Here is a 10673-nt window from a genome sequence, read left to right as displayed (position 1 = left end):
CTTGAGACCTTTTAGTATAAGAAAGACTCTACTGAAATTTCGGTATGAATGCGAAAAAAAAACTCACCATGTTTCTCCCTTTTTATGATTGACGTGATAGTCCCAGAAATGGGATTGTTACATCACCAATCATTTTGCTCATTTTATATTAGGGTTTAGATATAGACTTTAATATTTAAAGATGTAAAACTATACGGTAAAGTATACCCTCAATTATTAAAGATATAAAGTGCAAAATAAATGCGATACTTAAATTTAGATTTTAAAATGGTTAGGATTAAACCTGATGAGGTGGAGACTTCCTTACGAAAAGAGATCTGCCTCGAACATTAGACGAGACTAATGAATAGAAACTTAACATAGAAAAACGATCAAACAACAATGTAACTTATCTTAGGTAGGGTGCATTGAGAGTGATGTATATTTTTCTTATACAACCAGTTCCTTACTCAAACTTTCGCAAACCATAGAGTTTATAATAACCATAATTGTCATAACCCAATTTTTGAATAAATATTAAAAAAAAGTGATAATAGTTGAGAATTGGGGTAAGACAACACAAATTCAAAGTTCAAGGTTGAAATTTTTAAAATTTGAGTGTTAATTGGTTAGAAATTAAAGAATTAATAACTTTCATAATTTAATTAAAATTTGGATTAGTTTAATTAATAAAATCATGAGCTTAATTAAAGAATTGATGAGTTGGAAGACTTAATTAAACTTTGATTTAATTAATTAAAAGAATTAGGCGTTTAATTGAAAAAACACCAAAGTTTGGAGCTTATACAAAGAAAAATTACTGGAAAATTAAAGTCCAAAGACCAATTAAATAGTCCAGAAACTCAGGACTGTTGTGTAAATAGTGCTATAACTCAGAGATTCAATTGAATTTAATCCAAGGGCATAATTAGAAATCAATTATTACTGATTAAGATCCCAATTGTTAAGTTTAAACTTTTTAGGGACCAAATTGAAAAACAGTCATCCCAAGGACACAACGACGCTGTTTTGGGAAGCATTGTTCATCATTACGTTTTGCGCCGACGAAGACCAGTTCAACAGAGAAATCCAGCAAATCACGGCCACGATACCCCCGATGCCACCCACGATCACTCGCCTCCACGATACCCGCCAAGCCAGAGAAAGGCCTCACAAAAGAGGGGGGAAGACGGGACGAAGATCCAGAGCTAAAAGAAACCGAGCAGATTATACAGAAAAAAAGAAGAAGAAAGAAACAGGACCGAGAGAGGGAGCATACAGAAAAAAAACGAACACAGAGGGGGGCCAAGTTTTTTTCCCCCCCTTGTTTCTTCTCAAAGAAACAGCGGAGGACACGGAGAAAAGGCCACGAGTGGAGAACCAGAAGAGAGAGAGAGAAAGAGCAGGAGAGAAGAGAATTGGAAACAGAGGACGAAGGGAACAAAATCGGAGGAAGAAAGCAACGACCCGAAGTCCTCCATCGCGTCTCTGCTTCCCTGCGCTCAGGCGAGCCATTCTTTCTCCTTTCGTTTTCTTTGATTCATTTAAGTGAGGAGCCTTGCACTGTGTGAAGGTAATTAATAACCTTTGCGCTGTTCATGCACGCGTGGAGACACTCCACGCGTGTCTCCTGCTGGCTAGTCCCAGCTGGGTCACTAGCTTGGCCAGTGACCGGGCTAGACTGGCTGGGTCTAGCCCAGCCCATGTGAGCTGAGCTGGGCCCAACCTTAAAAAAATAAAAAATAAAAAAAATAAAAAATATGTATATATGAATAAAAATAATATAAATTTATTGATTTATTCACTAATACCAGAGTCAGAAATAAAGATACTGGTTTAAATTTATATTATTTTTATTCGTTGTATTTTATTTTATTTAGCTAGAAAAATAAAAATATGTGCATGTGTAAAAATAAATTTATTTTTATTTATTTATTCACTACGCTAGAGTATGGAATAAAATTTATTTTATAGCTATGTAATATTTACCAACACTAGAGTTGGAGATATTCGTAGTTAAATATTCAATGAAGCCAGAGTCAGGAATATTATAAGGAAATTATCATAGCGTAAACTAATAAACATTTAGCAATTTAAGACAAAACCAGCAATGCAGTCTGCTTTAGGCAGAATGTTTAAGGAGTGATAATATCTTTCCTTTTACGTAACTAGTTTAGTACCATAGAATCTCTGTTGAGTAGTTAGGGTTCCTAGTGACTATAATACTAGGTGGTGACTCCTTAAATAAGACTATTCCTGATTAGTACTTAAAAGTGCATTTTTATCATGGTTTTATATCATCATTTTGCACTTGAAGTATCAATAACTCCTTAACTAAAATATGTTTTATAATAATGTATCTAATAAGATAAGATACCTATAATTTGTGGTAAATGTCTATTTTTAATGCAGGTCTATCACATAAATAAAAGGATTGATTGATGACTTGAAGAACTTAAATTGCATGGATAAAGAGATGGTCAAACTTAGAGAAGAGATGTCGGTGCAATCCAAACCGGAACACTGTTCGGTAATTGGGTTATATCTAGAGCTACAGATCTCAGATTTAGGTCCAATTTATATGGATGGAAAGGTAAGACATAGGCCTACAACTTTCATATGGAGCCCAAGATCTAAAAAGGCCATTATCAATTCCAAATTGTAGTAACAACAAAGAAGCCCGAATCTGTCTTCCAGCCCGAGCACTGTTCGGTATTTTGGCCATATCTGGAGTTCTAGAAGTCCAAATGAGCTGAATTTTTTACACAAGAAAGCTGAGATAATTGCCTACAACTTTCATGTTTGCAACTGGCTCCAGTTTTGACGTTATCAATGACGTTTTGGGCAGACAAGAGAAGATAAGGATTGTCACCAAGTCAAAAGTTGGCTACCCACTTATCAATTAGTCATCAAATCAATAGTTTCCAATTTTGGCCTATAAAAGGAGGCATTTGCCATGCATTTAGGCATCTTGGTTTCCAGATCAAGATCATGCTCTTCCTTTCTCTCTTTGTATTTTTTGTAATGTTTATGCTTTGCTTTCATTAATATTAAGTTTATGCCTTTCATTTCCTTTCCTTTACTTAGTTAACTTTTATGTTCTTATTTTGTTTATCTATTTTGCTTTCTTTCATTATGTCTAGCTAAGTTAATTATGTCAAGGTGAAAAGGTTACACTAATGGTGTGAGAATAAGTATAATGTAAACTTAATGTGGACCTTAATGTTTGATACTAACATGTTTTATATTTATTATCTTGTTCACTCTTTAATACTTTGCTTGTTAAATGACTAATCTTGATTTATGTTGTATAACACTTGGTACAACAAATGCTTGGCACTTTCATAGCCCATAATGTATGGTATAACCGACACCTGAGCTATGAAAGGAACTTGATTTGTTGTTAACATAAGTTATAATCATGAATGCTTGACGAGATTTACAAGTATTAGCATTAATTGAATAAGATGACTAATGTAATCATGTTAACAATATATAATCTGATTGGAACCTCCTTTGTGTGTGGTTTCCAATTCAATAATAAGAGTTTATACTATATTTGTTTGATATACCATTAGTGGAACCTCTAACCTTGACATTTGTTATTATTATTGTTTAATCCTTACATTAATATTTCATCTCTAAGTTCTCATCATCATCATCTTCTTCTTCTTCTCTTTCTTTATTATTATTATTATTATTATTATTATTATTATTACTACTACTACTACTACTACTAGTATTATTATTATTATTATTATTATTATTATTATTATTATTATTATTATTGTTATTATTGTTATTATTATTGTTATCGTTATTACTATTATTGTTGTTTATAATTGTTGTTTATAATTTGTACAATTAACCTCCCTATGGTTCGACCCCGGTCTTGCCGGGTTATTTATTACTTCGACACTCCTACACTTGGGAGAAGACATCAACCTTTTAGTCGTGTCAAGTTTTTGGCGCCGTTGCCGGGGAGGTAAGTTTTGTATAAATTATAATATTTATTTTATTTTCTCTTTTCTCTTTTCTTGTATATAACTTTGTTTCTTTTCTATTATTTCTTTTTATTTTATTTTCTTCCTCCTTCTTTCGCTTTCTTCTTCTTTTTTATTTTATTCCTACACGTGCATGAGAGTGTGGTCACGTACATCAAGTGCTAGAGTTTGTAGGGTATCCTCATCATTTTCAGAAAATATGGCTGAAGAAGATAATCAATCACTTCATAATGAAAATAATGAGAATAACCGTGTTAGAACACTTAGAGACCACATGAATCCCACAAGAACAAGTGCACCATCATGCATAGTTTTTCCTCCTGATGCATCTCATTTTAATTTTAAATCAGGAATTATTCAACTTTTACCTTCTTTTCATGGTTTAGAATTGGAAAATCCATACTTGCATTTAAGGGAATTTGAGGAGGTCTGCAACACATATAATAATTTAAATTGTAGCATGAACACCATCAGATTAAAGCTTTTTCCTTTTTCATTAAAAGATAAAGCTAAAACATGGCTACAAAATTTAAGACCAGGATCCATTCGTGCTTGGGATGAAATGCAACAACAATTTTTAAAGAAGTTTTTCCCATCTCATAGAACAAACTTTTTCAAAAGACAAATCACCACTTTCACTCAAAAACCAGGAGAAACATTTTACAAATGTTGGGATAGGTATCGAGATTTGCGTAGTACTTGCCCTCATCATGGTTTTGAAACATGGAGATTGGTTTCACATTTCTATGAAGGGTTAACACCTAAAGATAGGCAAATGGTTGAATTGATGTGCAATGGAACTTTTGAAGATAAAGACCCTGATGAAGCAATGGAGTACTTAGACTTGTTAGCTGAAAATGCTCAAAATTGGGACACTGCGGGTACTTATGAGGCACCGAGTAAAACTCAACCTCATACATCTAGTGGAGGTATGTACAACCTTAGGGAAGATCATGACCTTCATGCCAAGTTTGCATCTTTAGCTAAAAAAGTCGAGGCACTAGAATTGAAAAAGAGTGGTCAATTAAAATCTGTTGAAAACATTGTGTGTCAAATCTGTGAAACAAATGAACACTCAACCAACGATTGTCCAACCTTGCCTTCTTTTAAAGAATGTCTCCATGAACAAGCCCATGCTTTAAACAGTTTTCAAAGGGCCAACCACAACCCATACTCCCAAACATACAACCCTGGTTGGAGAAATCACCCAAATTTTAGTTGGAAGAGTGACAATGCACAAACTTCACAACCACAGTTTCAAGCACACCATAATTTCCAAAATTATCATGGATATGCACCTCCTTATGCTCCACCTCCTACAAGAAATTTTGAGGAAACTTTGTATGCATTCATTGAAAAGCAAGAGACAATCAACACTCAACTTGCTCAAAGCATAACAGATTTTAAAGATACTCTTGCAAAATTCACATCTGCTCTCAATTTTCAAGAGACAGGTAAGTTTCCATCTCAACCACAGCAAAATCCCAAGGGGCAATACAATGCAAATGCAAGTAGTTCTGGAAGTCAACACATGGATCAAGTCAAATCAGTCACTACTCTACGCAGTGGTAAGGTTATTGAAAAACCCTCTCTTGAACCTTATGAGAAAGATGATGAGTCAATTTCTAAGGGAAAGGAAGGGGTTGAATCTGAAAATTGCAAAGAAACGACTGATTCTCCGCCAGCACTTCCATTTTCTCATGCCATGACCAATCAGGAAGAAATCGAGGATGAAAAAGGCATCGAAAAGGTTGATGCAAATCTTTTATCAAAAGTGACAACAGATTCGACACCCGACATCACACCAATCGATGATTACTTTCCTGATGAATCTCTACTTTCTCTTAATTCAATGCCTTGGTTTGCTAAAAATATCAATTTTCTTGCTTCAGGATTTTTGCCAACTCATTGGAGTATTGAAGATAAAAGAAAATTTTTGAGCAACGAGCAAAATTTTTATTGGGATGACCCTTACTTATTCAATTATTGTCCTGATCAAATATTTCAAAAATGCATTCTCGACAATGAGGTAAGTAATTTCATTAAATTTTGTTACTCTAAGGCATGTGGGGATCATTTCTCATCAAAAAAGAGGATTGTAGAAATCTTACAAAGTGAATTTTACTGGCCCATCATATTCAAGGAGTCAGATGCATTCCGCAAAAACTGTGAAAATTATCAAAAGGTGGGATTTATTTCAAAACACAGAGAGTCTTTAGATAATCTTCTATTGACTCTTAAGTCTCATCATAGTCGAGATAAGCATCGTGTAATTCATGACTTATGAACCCATTTTCATAAAGAACATACTTGACTTAGTCTTGGGAATCTGACTAAAAAAGACCATGTTTGCTAGTTTTTAAGAAAACTAGATGGGAAGCCTATCCCCGACCCATTGAGGGCGTTTAAGTTGTTCTTGGACGTAAAATCAAGGGAAGATGTGAGCCACATTCACAACTGCGATTTAATTTTTTTTTTTTTTTTGTTTGTAAAAACTTGTGTCTTTTGGTTTTATTATTGTGTTTTGTTATTTCTTATTTTTGTTTTAGTGTGTTTCAGGTTTTGTCAGTGTTCGTTATTTCAGGTGATATCTTCTATACTCTATCTTTCTACCTTAGAACATTGAGGACAATGTCTCGTTTTGGTTGGGGGGAGAGGGTAGTAGTTGATAAAAAAAAAATAATTGTTTTTCATTTCATAAAGCATGTGCATAATTGTTGTTACTAGAATGGCAGAGTAATGGAGTTCTTTTGTTAAAGTGACTCTTGAGACGCATCTTAGTAACCATTCTTAACAAGGTCTATTATAATACTTCCTGAAATATTCAGATTTACAAACTCTCGTATTGTTACCACTTAATTCTGCTCATATACTTATTTAACATGTATTTTTAAACCTTAATTTACACACACACACTTTAACATATGATTGTGGGTTGCATATTGGATTATTACATTATTTATGTTCTTTTGTTAAAGGTAACAACTAAGGGAAAGGGATTGTATATAATTAAAAAAAAAAAAACACATGAAAAAAAAAAGAAAAAAAGAAAAAAAATAAAAAAAAATGATGATAATAAAAATGTAGATAAGTTTGATTTCGTAGCCTCCCTAACCTAAGCAATTAAGCCCGAAGGGGTGTTTTAACACCTAATACCCTAAAGTCAACTGACTTGGGAGCTATTGGCCCAACGCTTGTTACATGGGTTGAGGAGAAAAGCTTAAGGGAATCAAACATTGCACTATCTACATATCAGTATCTGCGACCCGAGTTACTAAGCTCGTAGGGGTGTCTTAACACCTAATGCCCTAAGACCAACTGGTTTGGGAGTCATTAGCTGAAAGCTCGTTACATGGGTTAAAGATGCATGATATTTTTAAATTATATGTATATACATTTTTTAAAAAAAAAGAAAAGAAAAAAAAAAGAAGTAAAAAAAAAAAAAATAGACAAAAATAATAATCCCATCCTAAGGAAGTTAACCTTAAACATTAGAACAAAAATTTTGTTTTCTTCCAAGAAAAGCCCCATAATTATGTGTTGATACATTGAGCACAAAAGAAAGGTTTATTAATATTTTGTTAAGTGGTATTGAGCAGATATATAAATTTAATGAGAGTTTGTTTATCTGGATAGACTAATGGAAGTTAAATGATGAATACCTTGCTGTGTGGAATATACAAATTGTTTTTTTATTTTACGCTTTGATTACTAGGGACTAGTAATAAGCTGGTTGGGGGGTGTGATTAGTACTTAAAAGTGCATTTTTATCATGGTTTTATATCATCATTTTGCACTTGAAGTATCAATAACTCCTTAACTAAAATATGTTTTATAATAATGTATCTAATAAGATAAGATACCTATAATTTGTGGTAAATGTCTATTTTTAATGCAGGTCTATCACATAAATAAAAGGATTGATTGATGACTTGAAGAACTTAAATTGCATGGATAAAGAGATGGTCAAACTTAGAGAAGAGATGTCGGTGCAATCCAAACCGGAACACTGTTCGGTAATTGGGTTATATCTAGAGCTACAGATCTCAGATTTAGGTCCAATTTATATGGATGGAAAGGTAAGACATAGGCCTACAACTTTCATATGGAGCCCAAGATCTAAAAAGGCCATTATCAATTCCAAATTGTAGTAACAACAAAGAAGCCCGAATCTGTCTTCCAGCCCGAGCACTGTTCGGTATTTTGGCCATATCTGGAGTTCTAGAAGTCCAAATGAGCTGAATTTTTTACACAAGAAAGCTGAGATAATTGCCTACAACTTTCATGTTTGCAACTGGCTCCAGTTTTGACGTTATCAATGACGTTTTGGGCAGACAAGAGAAGATAAGGATTGTCACCAAGTCAAAAGTTGGCTACCCACTTATCAATTAGTCATCAAATCAATAGTTTCCAATTTTGGCCTATAAAAGGAGGCATTTGCCATGCATTTAGGCATCTTGGTTTCCAGATCAAGATCATGCTCTTCCTTTCTCTCTTTGTATTTTTTGTAATGTTTATGCTTTGCTTTCATTAATATTAAGTTTATGCCTTTCATTTCCTTTCCTTTACTTAGTTAACTTTTATGTTCTTATTTTGTTTATCTATTTTGCTTTCTTTCATTATGTCTAGCTAAGTTAATTATGTCAAGGTGAAAAGGTTACACTAATGGTGTAAGAATAAGTATAATGTAAACTTAATATGGACTTTAATGTTTGATACTAACATGTTTTATATTTGTTATCTTGTTTACTCTTTAATACTTTGCTTGTTAAATGACTAATCTTGATTTATGTTGTATAACACTTGGTACAACAAATGCTTGGCACTTTCATAGCCCATAATGTATGGTATAACCGACACCTGAGCTATGAAAGGAACTTGATTTGTTGTTAACATAAGTTATAATCATGAATGCTTGACGAGATTTACAAGTATTAGCATTAATTGAATAAGATGACTAATGTAATCATGTTAACAATATATAATCTGATTGGAACCTCCTTTGTGTGTGGTTTCCAATTCAATAATAAGAGTTTATACTATATTTGTTTGATATACCATTAGTGGAACCTCTAACCTTGACATTTGTTATTATTATTGTTTAATCCTTACATTAATATTTCATCTCTAAGTTCTCATCATCATCATCTTCTTCTTCTTCTCTTTCTTTATTATTATTATTATTATTATTATTATTATTATTACTACTACTACTACTACTACTAGTATTATTATTATTATTATTATTATTATTATTATTATTGTTATTATTGTTATTATTATTGTTATCGTTATTACTATTATTGTTGTTTATAATTGTTGTTTATAATTTGTACAATTAACCTCCCTATGGTTCGACCCCGGTCTTGCCGGGTTATTTATTACTTCGACACTCCTACACTTGGGAGAAGACATCAACCTTTTAGTCGTGTCAATTCCCCATCAAAGAATAGGATGCTAGAAATCCGTTCTTTTTCGTGAAATTTTTTTAAGGCCATCGCGATGTCGGGTGTGACAGAAAGACGACTTCACTAAGGACTAATGAACTAAGCTTTGCCTTTTGTTTGTCAATTGCTATAATGTTTGTTATGTTATGTTTATTTGTTTATTTTTCTTGCATTTACTGCTTTAGCATGCATCCTTATTTATATTGTCATGCATCATGTTAGAAGCACACACCTTAAAATCTAGGATAAGTGGGGAAGTAACGATACCTCAACGGCTTTAGCCTGAGTAATACTCGTGAAACCATCCAACTCTCGCTTGATTGTTTACTTGGAAATGGTTGATATGCCAAACTGATATTACTCAGGGCCTCTATCTTCACACTACTTGTCGTGGGGCGACGTTGTTTGGCGATAGCGGAGACTCTCTGTCGTGCCTCCTGGTGTGAGGTGTAGTGTGTGTCAGGAAGGGTTTTTTTGGATTTAATCATAAAATTATGATTAAGGTTCAGGAGTCGCCACCTAGTATAATGGTCACTAGGAATGTATGTTCTGTGAGGGTCTGAGCAAGGAACTGGTTGTGCAAGTAGAAGATGCATCACCCCCAGTGCACCCTACCTAAGGTAAGCTGCATTGTTGTTTGATTGTTTTTTTCTAAGTAGGGTTTCTATTTGTTGGTATTTTCTAAGGCTCAAGGAAAATCTGTCTTCATAAGAGAGTCTACTTTATTGGGTTAAATCCTAAACGTTCTAAAGTATGAATTTTAGCATCGTATTTATTTACATCTTGTATCTTTAATACGTAAGGGTGTACTTTATTGTGTAATTTTACACCCCACAAATATTAAAGTCTATATCTGAATCCTAAAAAATTTGGAAAAAGATTTTTGACATGTTGGCCAAATCCTAATGGACAATCATAAACTGGTTACGATATCCATTTTTGAATTTTTTTAACAAGAAAAAGATGTTATTTTTTGTTTTTTTTTGAAAAATATGTTTGGAAAAATTTTAGAATTTGGTCGTATGCAACAAGATATTTTTTTTTCTTTTTGAAAATGTTTTGAATTTTTTTTATTTTTTTAAATATTTTAGAGAAAACCAGGTATTTTAATACTGGATTTGTATTTTACAGTTTAAATATACAACCTGATATTATGCAAAATTACAATTTGAGAAAATCACAATTTTTTTGAAAGGAATTTTTTTTTTGAAAATTTCTGTTTTTTTGATATATATATATATAT

The sequence above is a fragment of the Populus euphratica genome, unplaced genomic scaffold, assembly GCF_000495115.2.
Source record: "Populus euphratica unplaced genomic scaffold, PopEup_1.0 scaffold66.1, whole genome shotgun sequence".
Classification (NCBI taxonomy): domain Eukaryota; kingdom Viridiplantae; phylum Streptophyta; class Magnoliopsida; order Malpighiales; family Salicaceae; genus Populus; species Populus euphratica.
This window is presented reverse-complemented; position numbering follows the sequence as displayed.